The 13,284-nt window shown below is 39.9% G+C and overlaps 1 pseudogene; it reads right to left on the reverse strand.

The window, feature by feature from the left end:
• Positions 1–4,118: 4,118 nt before the first annotated feature.
• LOC101116908 (mitochondrial adenyl nucleotide antiporter SLC25A23-like) lies at positions 4,119–12,914 on the reverse strand (annotated as a pseudogene).
• Positions 12,915–13,284: the final 370 nt, after the last annotated feature.

Raw genomic sequence — 13,284 nt, forward strand, 5'->3', positions numbered from 1 at the left:
AGACGGACCTTTATTGGCAAAGTAATGTCTCTGCTTTTGAATATACTATCTAGGTTGGTCATAACTTTCCTTCCAAGGAGTAAGTGTCTTTTAATTTTATGGCTGCAGTCACCATCTGCAGTGATTTTGGAGCCCCCCAAAATAAAGTCTGACACTGTTTCTACTATTTTCCCATCTATTTCCCATGAAGTGATGGGACCAGATGCTATGACCTTCGTCTTCTGAAAGTTGAGCTTTAAGCCAACTTTTTCACTCTCCTCTTTCACTTTCATCAAGAGGCTTTTTAGTTCCTCTTCACTCTCTGCCATAAGGGTGGTGTCATCTGCATATCTGAGTTATTGATATTTCTCCTGGCAATCTTGATTCCAGCTTAGTGAAATATAATTCACATACCATACAATTCACCCATTTAAATTGTAAAAATAAATTATTTTAGTACATTCACAGAGTTGTTTAACTGTAACCACAACAAATTTTAGGACATTTTTATCACCCTCAAAACTAATCCCCTAATACCCATTAATTCATGTTCTATTTGCCTTCAGCAGCCCAATTCCTAGGCAACAGCTATGCTATTATCTGTCTCTATAGATGATACTAGTCTGGACACTTCACATAATGAACTAATACAAGCTATGGTTTTTTTATGACTGGCTTTTTTCATGTAGGATAAAGTTTCAAGATTATTCAATTGTATAACATGTTTTAATATTTCATTTCTTTTTATTGCCAAATAATATACCATTATATAGACAGGATTTGGTTCTTTTAATGCATGCCTTTTCAAACTGATTTAATTATTTTCTGACTGTGTGAATCACAACAAACTACAGAAAATTCTGAAAGAGATGGGAATACGAGACCACCTTATCTGCCTCCTGTGAAATCTGTATGCAGGTCAAGAAGTAACAGAACTGGGCATGGAATAACGCACTGGTTCCAATTTGAAAAAGAGTATGTCAAGGCTATATATTGTCACCCTGCTTATTTAACTTATATGCAGTGTACATTTGCAAGATACCAGGCTGGATGAAGCACAAGCTGGAATCAAGATTGCTGGGAGAAATGCTAATAACCTCAGATATGCAGATGACACCACCCTTATGGCAGAAAGTGAAGAGGAACTAAAGAGTCCCTTGATGAAAGTAAAATAGGAGAGTGAAAAAGCTGACTTAAAGCTCATCATTCAAAAAATGAAGATCATAGCATCCAGTTCCATCACTTCATGGCAAATAGATGGGGAAACAATGGAAACAGTGAAAGACTTAATTTTCTTGGGGTCTAAAATCACTGCAGATGGTGACTGCAGCCAGGAAATTAAAAGATGCTTGCTCCTTGGAAGGAAAGCTATGACCAACCTAGACAGCATATTAAGAATGCATTTGAATCAGTTCTAATGAGGTGGATGATACTGGAGCCTATTATACAGAGAGAAGTAAGTCAGAAATAAAAATACCAATACAGTATATTAACACATATATATGGAATTTAGAAAGATGGTAACGATGACACTATATGAGATAGATACAGATGTAAAGAACAGACTTTTGGACTCTGTGGGAGAAGGTGAGGGTGGGATGATTTGAGAGAATGGCATTGAAACATGTATATTATCATATGTGAAACAGATCTCCAGTCCAGGTTCCATGCATGAGACAGTGTGCTCAGGGCTGGTGCACAGGATGACCCTGAGGGATGGGATGAGGAGGGAGGTGGAAGTGAGGTTCAGGATGGGGAACACACATACACTCAAGGCTGATTCATGTGAATGTATGGCAAAACCCACCACAATTTGTAAAGTAATTATCCTCCAATTTAAAAAAAAAATGTGGAGATACTCCTTTGGCAACAAAAGTCCATCTAGTCAAAGCTACAGTTTTTCTAGTAGTCAGTATGTATGTGAGACTTGGACCATAAAGAAAGCTGAGTGCCAAATAATTGATGCTTTTGAACAGTGGTGTTGGAGAAGAATCTTGAGAGTCCCTTGGACTGCAAGGAGTTCAAACCAACAAAGGAAATCAGTTCTGAATTTTCACTGGAAGGACTAATGCTGAATCTCCAATACTTTGGCCACACAATGCGAAGAAATGAGTCATTAGAAAAGACCCTGATGCTGGGAAAGATTGAAGGCAGGAGGAGAAGGGGACGACAGAGGGTGAAATGATTGGATGGTATCACAAACTCGATGGACATGAGTATGAGCAAGTTCTGAAAGTTGGTGATATACCGGGAAGCCTGGTGTGCTGCAGTCCATGGGGTTGCAAAGAGTCGAACACGACTGAGCAAATTAACTGAACTGATTTTTTAAAATCACCAATGTATATTTAAAGATTGGAAACCTTGAAATAATTTGTGCAATCTAGATTGACATCTATTCATCTTACATGCCCCAGCTCAACTGAATAAGATGAGACTGGGAAATAAATGCCAGGAATAAGAAACATATAGATACAACATAATGGTATTAGTCCTTTTCTCACTGAAATTATTGTCAGCCATTTTTTCCTATTACTTGTTATCTACTGATATATACTTATCAATATTTTTAACAGAATATACTTCACTGTCAAATCCCAAAGTTTCACTCTCACAGAAAATATTTATTAGTCTGCTCATCTTTTATAGCTATTCAAACTAGTATATCTATAATACCATATCCTTATAGTAAATATACTTATTAACGATGTATTCTTGAACAATGGTACTTCTGTTGTTGAGAAAAATTCTGTAGAAATCAAGTAGCTAACTTTTATTTTCTCTGTCATATATATGTATGATGTGTAGCTATATACCATTTTCTCTTTCTCTCCAAATATATAAATATATGTTTATATATTCTTACATGCATATCTCATAATTTTTGTATAATTTTAATATACCTCAATAGTCTAAACATACAGAAATGACATATATATACATAAATTTACACACACACATATATATGTATCAGTGTGTGTGTATGACTATATCTGAAATTATGTCAGAATACATGATTGATTTGGAAATGTTTTTCAGCATTTATTTCTTCTTTAAATGAATTGCCCGTAACTCACCAAAATACTAAAAATACAGAGAGAGTATCCTGACCCTCTCAGCATCTGTTCTGGGCCAAGACAGAAAGTAGAAGTTATGAGATATATATGGTAAAGTTACAGATTTTACTCTTTGGGATATTTTTTATTCTTAAATTGCAAACAGAATAGAAGAAAGGTGCAAAGGTATAAAAAGTCCAAACTATGAACCATAAGGTATTTCAAAGAAACTCAAAGTAACCGGAATAGATATGTGTAGATAAAATGCATACATGCTGCTGCTAAATCGCTTCAGTCGTGTCCGACTCTGTGTGACCCCATAGACGGCAGCCCACCAGGCTCCCCCGTCCCTGGGATTCTCCAGGCAAGAACACTGGAGTGGGTTGCCATTTCCTTCTCCAGTGCATGAAAGTGGAAAGTGAAAGGGAAGTTGCTCAGTCGTGTCCCTTAGCTTCCCCATGGACTGCAGCCTACCGGGCTCCTCCGTCCATGGGATTTTCCAGGCAGGAGTGCTAGAGTGGGCTGCCATTGCCTTCAGATACACAGACATAAATCTTAGAGCAGAGAATTTTCCAGAACTGAGGGATAAGAATCCCTGATAAAATATAACTTCAGAAATCAAGTAAAAATATGCATAAGTACATACATAGAAGCTTTCTAGTAAGGGCTGCTCAACTATAGTCCATGATATATTAACTGAAAATGCAGAGAAAATAAGCTAAAAACATGTATAAATATATCTAAATACAGAAAAAAATGAAATGACAAAGAAAGTTTTCCAATGCTACTGTAGTAGAGCATGATAATATTTACATCAAGTTTTAGAACAGAAAAATATATAAGCATTCCTTGATAAATTATAAAATTATGGCATCAGGATTATAAACAACAAATTATTCACAGAAGTTAATCCTAGGGTAATACGATTATGGAGTAGCTCAAAGAGGACTTTAACTTCATTTGTAATACTCTCATTCATTAAAAAGCATTAGAAAATTATGAAAGTGTGGAATCTTGGTAGCTGTACATAGGAGTCCATCAATTTCTATCATGTTCTGTGTTTAAAATTTCATTAGGAACAAAATCTTAGAAAACATTTGATAGAGTTTGGAGTGGTCCTTCCAAATCATGGCATCTTAGATCAGTTACTTGATCTTTCTGTGGTCCTGGTTCCTTACCTATAACATAATCATACAAACTACGCATCTGTAAAAAGAGCACTCTGAGGGTTATTGTACTATAATGTATAGTAATAAACTTGTAATAAATATTAGAATCATCCTTCATAAGAATTAAACTATTTGTTATGCATATGGTGCCAGAGAAGCATAAATAACCAATTAGCCTGGAAGAAAAGCTATAACCAACCTGCTGCCGCTGCTGCTGCTAAGTCGCTTCAGTCGTGTCCGACTCTGTGTGACCCCATAGACAGTAGCCCATCAGGCTCCCCATTCCCTGGGATTTTCCAGGCAAGAACACTGGGGTGGGTTGCCATTTCCTTCTCCAATGCATGAAAGTGAAAAGTGAAACTGAAGTCGCTCAGTCATGTCCAACTCTTAGCGACCCCATGGACTGCAGCCTACCAGGCTCCTCCATCCATGGGATTTTCCAGGCAAGCAGAGATATTACTTTGCCAACACAGGTCCATCTAGTCAAAGCTATGGTTTTTCCAGTAGTCATGTATGGATGTGAGAGATGGACCATAAGAAAGCTGAGCATGGAAGAATTGATTCTTTTGAACTCTGGTGTTGGAGAAGACTCTTGAGAGTCCCTTGGACTGCAAGGAGATCCGACCAGTCCATCCTAAGGGAAATCAGCCCTGAATACTCATTGGAAGGACTGATGCTGAAGCTGAAACTCCAATACTTTGGCCACCTGATGCAAAGGACAGACTCATTGGAAAAGACCCTGATGCTGGGAAAGATTGAAGGCAGGAAGAGAAGGGGATGACAGAGGATAAGATGGTTGAATGGCATTACTGACTGAATGGACACGAGTTTGAGAAAGCTCAGGGAGTTGGTGACAGACTGGGAAGCCTGGCATCCTGCAGTCCATGGGGTGGCAAAGAGTCAGACAAGACTGAGCAACTGAACTGACTGAGCAAGTAGGAAGCAAGGCTTTACCTGAAAAATCGTATAAAAAGTCAGATGAATGATGCAATTCTTACATGAATATATATTTAAATATAAAAAATTGAGACAATAAGTTATTGCCAAAGTATAAGATGATATTGAGTATATTGTATACTATAAGCTGAATCATTCTGGCCAAAAATTTGTATTTTAAATCCTAATTCTTAATATGAAGGTAATAGGAGTGGAAGCTTTGGAAAGTTATTAGATCAGGAGGACAGTCCTCATGAAAAGAATTGTGTGTGTGTGTGTCAGTTGCTCAGTCGTGTCCCAACTCTTTGCGACCCCATGGACTGTAGCCTGACAGGCTCCTCTGTCCGTGGAATTCTCCAGGCGAGAATACTGGAGTGGGTTGCCATTTCCTTCTCCAAGGAATCTTCCTGATCCAGGGATCGAAGGCGGGTCTCCTTGTAGTTGGCCAGGTCGATGCCCACGTAGGGGATGATGACCAGAATGTTGGGCAGGTAGGTAGCCATTGTAGAAGGCACAGGGCCCTTCTCGGTCCAGAATCTGCTGCACACAGTCGAGCAGCCTCTTATAAAGGCCCTTTCCACGAAGGGTCAGCCACATCTTCAGCACCTACATGGCGGTAGATGATGGTTTGGGATGTGGCACCAGCCAGGAGGCCAGCCACAAAGTGCTCCTGCACGTGAAGTTTCTTCTGTTGCCCCTGAATGGTCCTCTTGATCTGCTCATAGGCCATGAACGACTCAGGTGCAATCTTGAGCACATTAATCCTGTCGCCACAACACAGGGAGCGCTGCCCCACTCTTGGATCATGCTCCCCCTGGAGGGCCCCCAGGATGTTCAGCCATTTGGTCTTGGAGGCGTGGATCTTCATGAAGACCTTGAGGCAGTCTAGAGGGGCTGTGCCTCTCCTGGACATGGCACCTGCCACTGCGCCCACCACCAGCTGCTTCCATCACATGCCAGTCAGCTTCTCCTGCTCCGAGAACTCATTCAGGATGGTCAGGCACTCGCCAATATCCAGGACCATGAAATGCTTCCAGAAATACGGCACGTCTTCCATGTTCTCCAGTGAATGCAGCAAGAAGTGGTCACGCCACTCCTGCCAGTCAATGGTAATGGTACTATCATGCCTCTGTGCTGTGCAGGATTTTCTCTGCCTGCTCCAGCTAGTTGGAAATGCCCAGGGCTCGGAAATTCTGCTGGATCTCAGAGACATTGATCTGACCATCCTGATCACAGTCCAGACTGTGGAACAGAAGTAGAAGACACCGTTCCTGTTCCTGCAGGTAGAGGATAAACTCCTCCAGGTCAAGGCTGCCACCTGGGACAGCGTCACCCTCAGGGAAGATGCCCTGTTGGGCGCTGCAGTCCGGGTTGCCCCTGTGAAGCCAGCCCAGCCCAGGAGCAACCCACGGATGTCCACACAACCAACCCTGTTACTGTCTAGCCCCTTGAAGAGGTGACCCCAGCGCTGACGCTGCTAGGCATCGCCTGCACAGCTCTCGCCTGCAGCTGGGAGGGGAGGCCAGCAGCTGCAGCCTCAGCAGTGGCTTGACGGCTTCCCTCTCCCCTACCCATCCCTGGGCCACACAGGCCTCAGTGCTGCCTGCCCAGGCTCTGGCTCTTGTAGGAGACGGTGACTCCTACAAGTGCAGGAATGGGATTAATGAATGAGATCGGTTCAGTTCAGTTCAGTTGCTCAGTCATGTCCAACTCTTTCGTGACCCCATGGATCACAGTACGCCAGGCCTCCCTGTCCATCACCAGCTCCCAGAGTCCACCCAAACCCATGTCCATTGAGTCGGTGATGCCATCCAACCATCTCATCTGATCAGTGACCTTATAATAGAGACCTAGACTTCCCAGGTTGCTCACTGGTAAAGAATCCACCTGCCAAGTAGGAGACTCTGGTCTATTCCTTGGTCAGGAAGATTACCTGGAGAAGGAAAGGGAAACCCACTCCAGTATTCTTGTCTGGGAAATCCCACACCGAGAAGAGCCTAGTAGTCTCCAGTCCATGGGGTTGCAAAAGTCAGACATGACTTAGCAGTCTAAACAACAACCACCGTAAGCTTCTCCTTCCTGGTTCATAGGGCCACTTCTCACTATGTTTTTCCACAGTAGAAGGGTCAGTGGAGTCCTCTGGGTCTCTGTTCTTGTTTGGTCTGCTAAGTCATGTCTGCCTCTTTTGTGACCCCATGGACTGTAGCCTTCCAGGTTCCCCTGTCCATGGGATTCCCAGGCAAGAGTATTGTGGTGGGGTGGGTTGGGATTCCCCAGGCAAGAATATTGTGGTGGAGTGGGTTGCCATTTTCTTCTCCAGGCATATCCCAGACCCAGGGATCAAATCCACCTCTCATACCTTGGCAGGCGGATTCTCTACCACTAAGCCCAAGGAGAGGCTTACTAGATATTGAATCTCCTGGCTCCTTCATCTTGGATTTCCCAGGCTCCAGAACTGTGAGCGAGATGTTTCTATTGTTAATAAGCCATCTAGTCTATGGTATTGTTATAATATCCTGAATGGACTAAGGCATTACTATGTGAACAAAATACATCTCTCTATTTTCCCTATTAATTTAAAATAAAACAAAAAAATTTTGTATTCTTCTATGGACTGAGCCTATGCATTCCTTTTTTCTGGGGACATATGAAATGTGAAGATAAAGAATATAGGATGCTTATCATATCTATTGCATTTATTTCATATACTGCAGGTTTTTTGTTTTGTTTTGAACAATTGTTCTCACTCCTTGGGTCTAATATTTCACAAGCGTAGCTTAGAACATGAAATTCTGCAGCATTTGTTCATTATGAACAAACGCCTACTTATGAATTCTTGTCTCAGAAGCTAATTTAATTGGTGAATTTCAACTACTATTGCTTATTTCACACTTCAGTAGGTAAAGATGCATTAATAATCGAAGTTTCAAACTGTAATTAACATTAGCTTTAGGCTCCTGACAATGAAATGATTACATTTTAATATATGGGTTGATAAAGTTAATCTAACATATGAATAAACAGCAAAAATAACTTACATTTACTCTTTCTTTGCAAATTGATACATGTATTTGCATGTTATAAGGCATGGAAAATAAGTTAATGCTGAAGAAAAAGTTACAGGCTGTCAATACAATTCTTGAATGTAATCAATTCAATGTACGACAATGAATTTGAAATATTTCAACAAAAACCTTATTTTTCTTGAAAAAAATTAAAAGATACTTTTCACCTTACTTGATTTTCTTTCACAGTTTTATAAGTTTATATCTTATTTACTCTGCTCTTAACTGAATTGATTACTTTATAAAGCTTCCTAAATAATTAATTTGTGTGCTGGCATCTTGTTCTTAATCATAGAATACCATACAGTCTGAATGCATTTGCCTGGTGTTATATTGTGATGCTAGTGGTAAAGAACACACCTCCATTGTAGGACATGTAAAGAGACTTGAGTTTGACCTGTGGGTCAGGAAGATCCCGTGGAGGAAGGCATAGCAACCCACTCGAGTAATTTTGCCTGGACAATCCTCTGGACAGAGGAGCCTGGCAGCTCCAGTACATAGACTCTCAAAGAGTCAGACACGACTAAAGAGATTTAGTATGCACACATATTACCTTTATGTTGAAAAAACTATATTAATGATATAGTATCAATTGCATGAGGAAAACACTTTTCTTGAATAGTATTTTGTGGAACTTTCCATAATATTTAAGAAATTAATAGTGTTTAGAATGGTAGAAAATATAAATAATTGAGGTTGTTAAATGTGGTACTTCAACATCTCCTAACAGTTCACAGCTTCAGGTGCACAAGAACAGAATAACAGCCTAACTTGTTTTCCAGATAGGATTCATTGCTCAGAACCCTAGAATACATCAGTTCTTTTGACATATCCAAATGTGTACACCTTATAGTTTTTAAAGACTCGGCTGGCCTTTGAAACAAAGTCAAAGAAATAGACTGAATTAGCTAAACATTTGGGTTAAATTCCTACTCTGATCTCAGATGTTAGATTACAGAGCTAAGAAAAGAAGCTTTTTTATTTCCTCTACCAAATTGTACTCATTATGAAAACAAATTCAGAGTTACCTGCAGATTTTGAAATCTATATTCTTTGCCCTCTGGTCATGGCTAGCATTCTATATCAAACTGAGACTTAAAGAAGAAACTCATCAGACACCTAGTAGTTATCAGGAACTTGATGGAGACTTGAGCAAAGGTAGTTTTGTGTCCATGCTCATGTCTGACTCTTTGTGACTTGACGGACTGTACCCACAAGGCTCCTCTGTGTATGGAACTTTCCAGGCAAGAAAGGTAATTTTATTTAATCCTAATAATAAACTTGTAAAATAATACCTTATATTTCAAATAAAAACACTAAATTTCTGAAAAGTTAAGTGATTTGCCTCCACGACAGAAAAGGAATCTGAAGGCATTTTCTAATTTTAAGTCATGTTGTTTGTATGCTTAAAGAAATTATACATGGTATATAAAAATGTATATAGTGCTATATGCTTCCTGACCTGCATATAGGTTTCTCAAGCGGCAGGTCAGGTGGTCTCGTATTCCCATCTCTCTCAGAATTTTCCAGAGTTTGTTGCGATCCACACAGTCAAAGGCTTTAGCATAGTCAATAAAGCCGAAATAGATGTTTTTCTGGAACTCTCTTGCTTTTTCCATGATCCAGTGGATGTTGGCAATTTGATCTCTGGTTCCTCTGCCTTTTCTAAAACCAGCCTGAACATCTGGAATTTCACAGTTCACGTATTGCTGAATCCTGGCTTGGAGAATTTTGAGCATTACTTTACTACCGTGTGAGATGAGTGCAATTGTGCGGTAATTTGAGCATTCTTTGGCATTGCCTTTCTTTGGGATTGGAATGAAAACGGACCTTTTCCAGTCCTGTGGCCACTGCTGAGTTTTCCAAATTTGCTGGCATATTGAGTGCAACACTTTCACAGCATCATCTTTCAGGGTCTGAAATAGCTCAAATCAAGCCTGAGAAACACTGAGCTGGAAGAAGCACAAGCTGGAATCAAGATTGCTGGGAGAAATATCAATCAACTCAGATATGCAGATGACACCACCCTTATGGCAGAAAGTGAAGAGGAACTAAAAGCCTCTTGATGAAAGTGAAAGAGGAGAGTGAAAAAGTTGGCTTAAAGCTCAACATTCAGAAAACAAAGGTCATGGCATCTGGTCCCATCACTTCATGGGAAATAGATGAGGAAACAGTGGAAACAGTGTCAGACTATTTTTTTGGGCTCCAAAATCACTGCAGATGGTGACTGCAGCCCTGAAATTAAAAGATACTTACTCCTTGGAAGAAAAGTTATGACCAACCTAGATAGCATATGGGAGGGAGGTGGGAGGGGGGTTCATGTTTGGGAACGCATGTACACCTGTGGTGGATCCATGTCAATGTATGGCAAAACCAATACAGTATTGTAAAGTAAAATAAAGTAAAAAATAAAAATTAAAAAAAAAAGATTACAACTAAAAAAATATAAATAAATAAAATAAAAGCAAAGACATTACTTTGCCAACAAAGATCCATCTAGTCAAGGCTATGGTATTTCCTGTGGTCATGTGTGGATGTGAGAGTTGGACTGTGAAGAAGGCTGAGAACTGAAGAATTGATGCTTTTGAACTGTGTTGTTGGAGAAGACTCTTGAGAGTCCCTTGGACTGTAAGATCCAACCAGTTCATTCTGAAGTAGATCAGCCCTGGTATTTCTTTGGAGGGAATGATGCTGAAGCTGATACTCCAGTACTTTGGCCACCTCATGCGAAGAGTTGACTCATTGGAAAAGACTCTGATGGCTGGGAGGGATTGGGGGCAGGAGGAGAAGGGGACGACAGAGGATGAGATGGCTGGATGGCATCACTGACTTGATGGACGTGGGTCTGAGTGAACTCTGGGAGTTGGTGATGGATAGGGAGGCCTGGTGTGCTGCAATTCATGGGGTCGCAAAGAGTCAGACACGCGACTGAGCGTCCGAACTGAACTAAACTGATATGCCCAGTACTTTTCTAAGTGCGTTATGTGGATCTTTCAAATGAGGACTCCAAAATCCAGAGAGGTTAAACAATTTACACACTTCTCACAACTGGTAAAGAGATGGAGATCTTGATTTGACTTCAGGTTTGTGGTGCTCCTGACAACACATTCCTAACTTCTACCATTTGGAACAAGTAGACGTATCATTTTTATTTAAATATATGATTATTATTTGGGGTTTCCCTGGCAGCTCAAAAGGTAAAGAAACTGCCTGCAGTGCAAGAGAATGGGGTTCAGTCTCTGGATTGGGAAGATCCCCTGAAGAAGGAAATAGCTACCCATTCCACTGTTCTTGACTGGAGAATTGCATGGTCAGAGGAGCCTGGTGGGCTACAGTCCATGGGGTCACAAAGAGTCAGACACAACTGAGCGGCTAACACACACACATGATTATTATTATACCTAATGTCATGAGTGAGAGAATAATAAGAGTCACTCTTCTTCATCCCAAAATGATAATGAATGTACATTAGACTGAAGATGGTTTCCTTCTTTTATTATTTTTTGTGTTAGTCATGTTGATTTCATGATATCAATGTCCCAGCATTATACTCTTTCAGATTTATTTGTTAAGTGTCAGATTGATCTCTTTTGTTAACTTTTAAGATAATCTCGCCAGATGGCATTAAGAATACATTAATTAAATTAGGAGTTATAATAAAGATATAAATATTTTTTATCCCCAGGAAGGCTTAACATTTCATTCCCTTTCTTGTATTTGTGTTCAATAATCCCAAATGTCATGAATAATTACATGCAGTTATTTTAAAAAATACTCTGTTGAGATAGAAAATCTACCAGATGCTATTATAATCACTGCTTCTTGCAGTTTAAATTTTAGGCAATTGTTTGGAGACAAGTTAAAACAAAACGGACATTTGTTTTATTGAAACTAGTTGTTATGTGTTATATTTGTGTTCAGATATCTAGCATTATGTGCCAACTGTTTTTCTTCCATCTCCGTACATGGTGACTAGCAATAATTTTAAACAAAATCAATCTTGGTTGTTAGTCTTAATGACTAACCAGAAACGTATGAAATATCTGATGAGACTGTGGCTTAGAAATGCCATGGTCCTGTCCTATAAAGATATTCTTCAATGGATGGAATAATATATTAATTTCACAAACAAAACAACCAGAGTAACTCATCATGTGACATCCCTACTTTAATCTTTCTTACTTGGGTTTTGAGATTGCCACAATGACTGAGTTGCCAAGTACCGATTCTGCAACCTTGCTCCAGAGAATCTTATCCTCCATAAGGATAGTAGTTGGCCGAAGAGCAGAAGCATCAGGCCAGGGAGCAGCTCATCACAGAGCGCGTGGCCAAGATGCCACAGATGATTGAGAATCATCAGGCTCACCTGCAGATGGTGTTAAAAAATAAAACCCCGCAGGCCTCACTTCCAGAGAATCTGAATTAGTAGGAACCATAATTTTCAACAAGCACCCCCTTTTACTGCTCCCAGGGCTTTTCCTAATGCAGGTAATGCACAGCTCTTGCTCTGAGAAGTAACGCATAGGATCATGAGGCAAGCGAGGCATCAGAATTACACAGGGAATGATTTGAGCATTTGCATGTCCAAGTACATAAATACCTTCATAGAGTTCCACAGCAGATTTCTGCAGATTATCTCTGAATGAGAAGAACTGATCCACATGATTGAAGTTACTCTTAACTATTATCAGAGACACAAACCCTTCATCCATTTCTTCTCCCTCCTCCTCCTCTCTTTCCACTTTTTTTTTTTGTTGTTGTTAAGGATTATCTTGTTTAACAGTGCCTCAGTGTTGCTGTTTTGGGTTTGTTTTTTTTTCTTCAGGAGGCTCTGAAGAACATAAAAACATCCTCGTGTTTATATAAACAGTGATTGATGACAGGATTTCGAATGCCACTTTTTTTTTTTTTTGATTTGGCACAATGCTTGTAGAAGACAAGTGGTCTTTATCATTAATTCAGAGACTATTCAGCACAGTATTAATATTCTTGATAGTTGATACACAGAATTAATTTTTCAGGCAGCAAAGATTCTAACAAAATTATAAATCCAATCTCTAACTCCGACCTTCTCCACCACAA

This window comes from Ovis aries, chromosome 5, assembly GCF_016772045.2.
Source record: "Ovis aries strain OAR_USU_Benz2616 breed Rambouillet chromosome 5, ARS-UI_Ramb_v3.0, whole genome shotgun sequence".
NCBI lineage: Eukaryota > Metazoa > Chordata > Mammalia > Artiodactyla > Bovidae > Ovis > Ovis aries.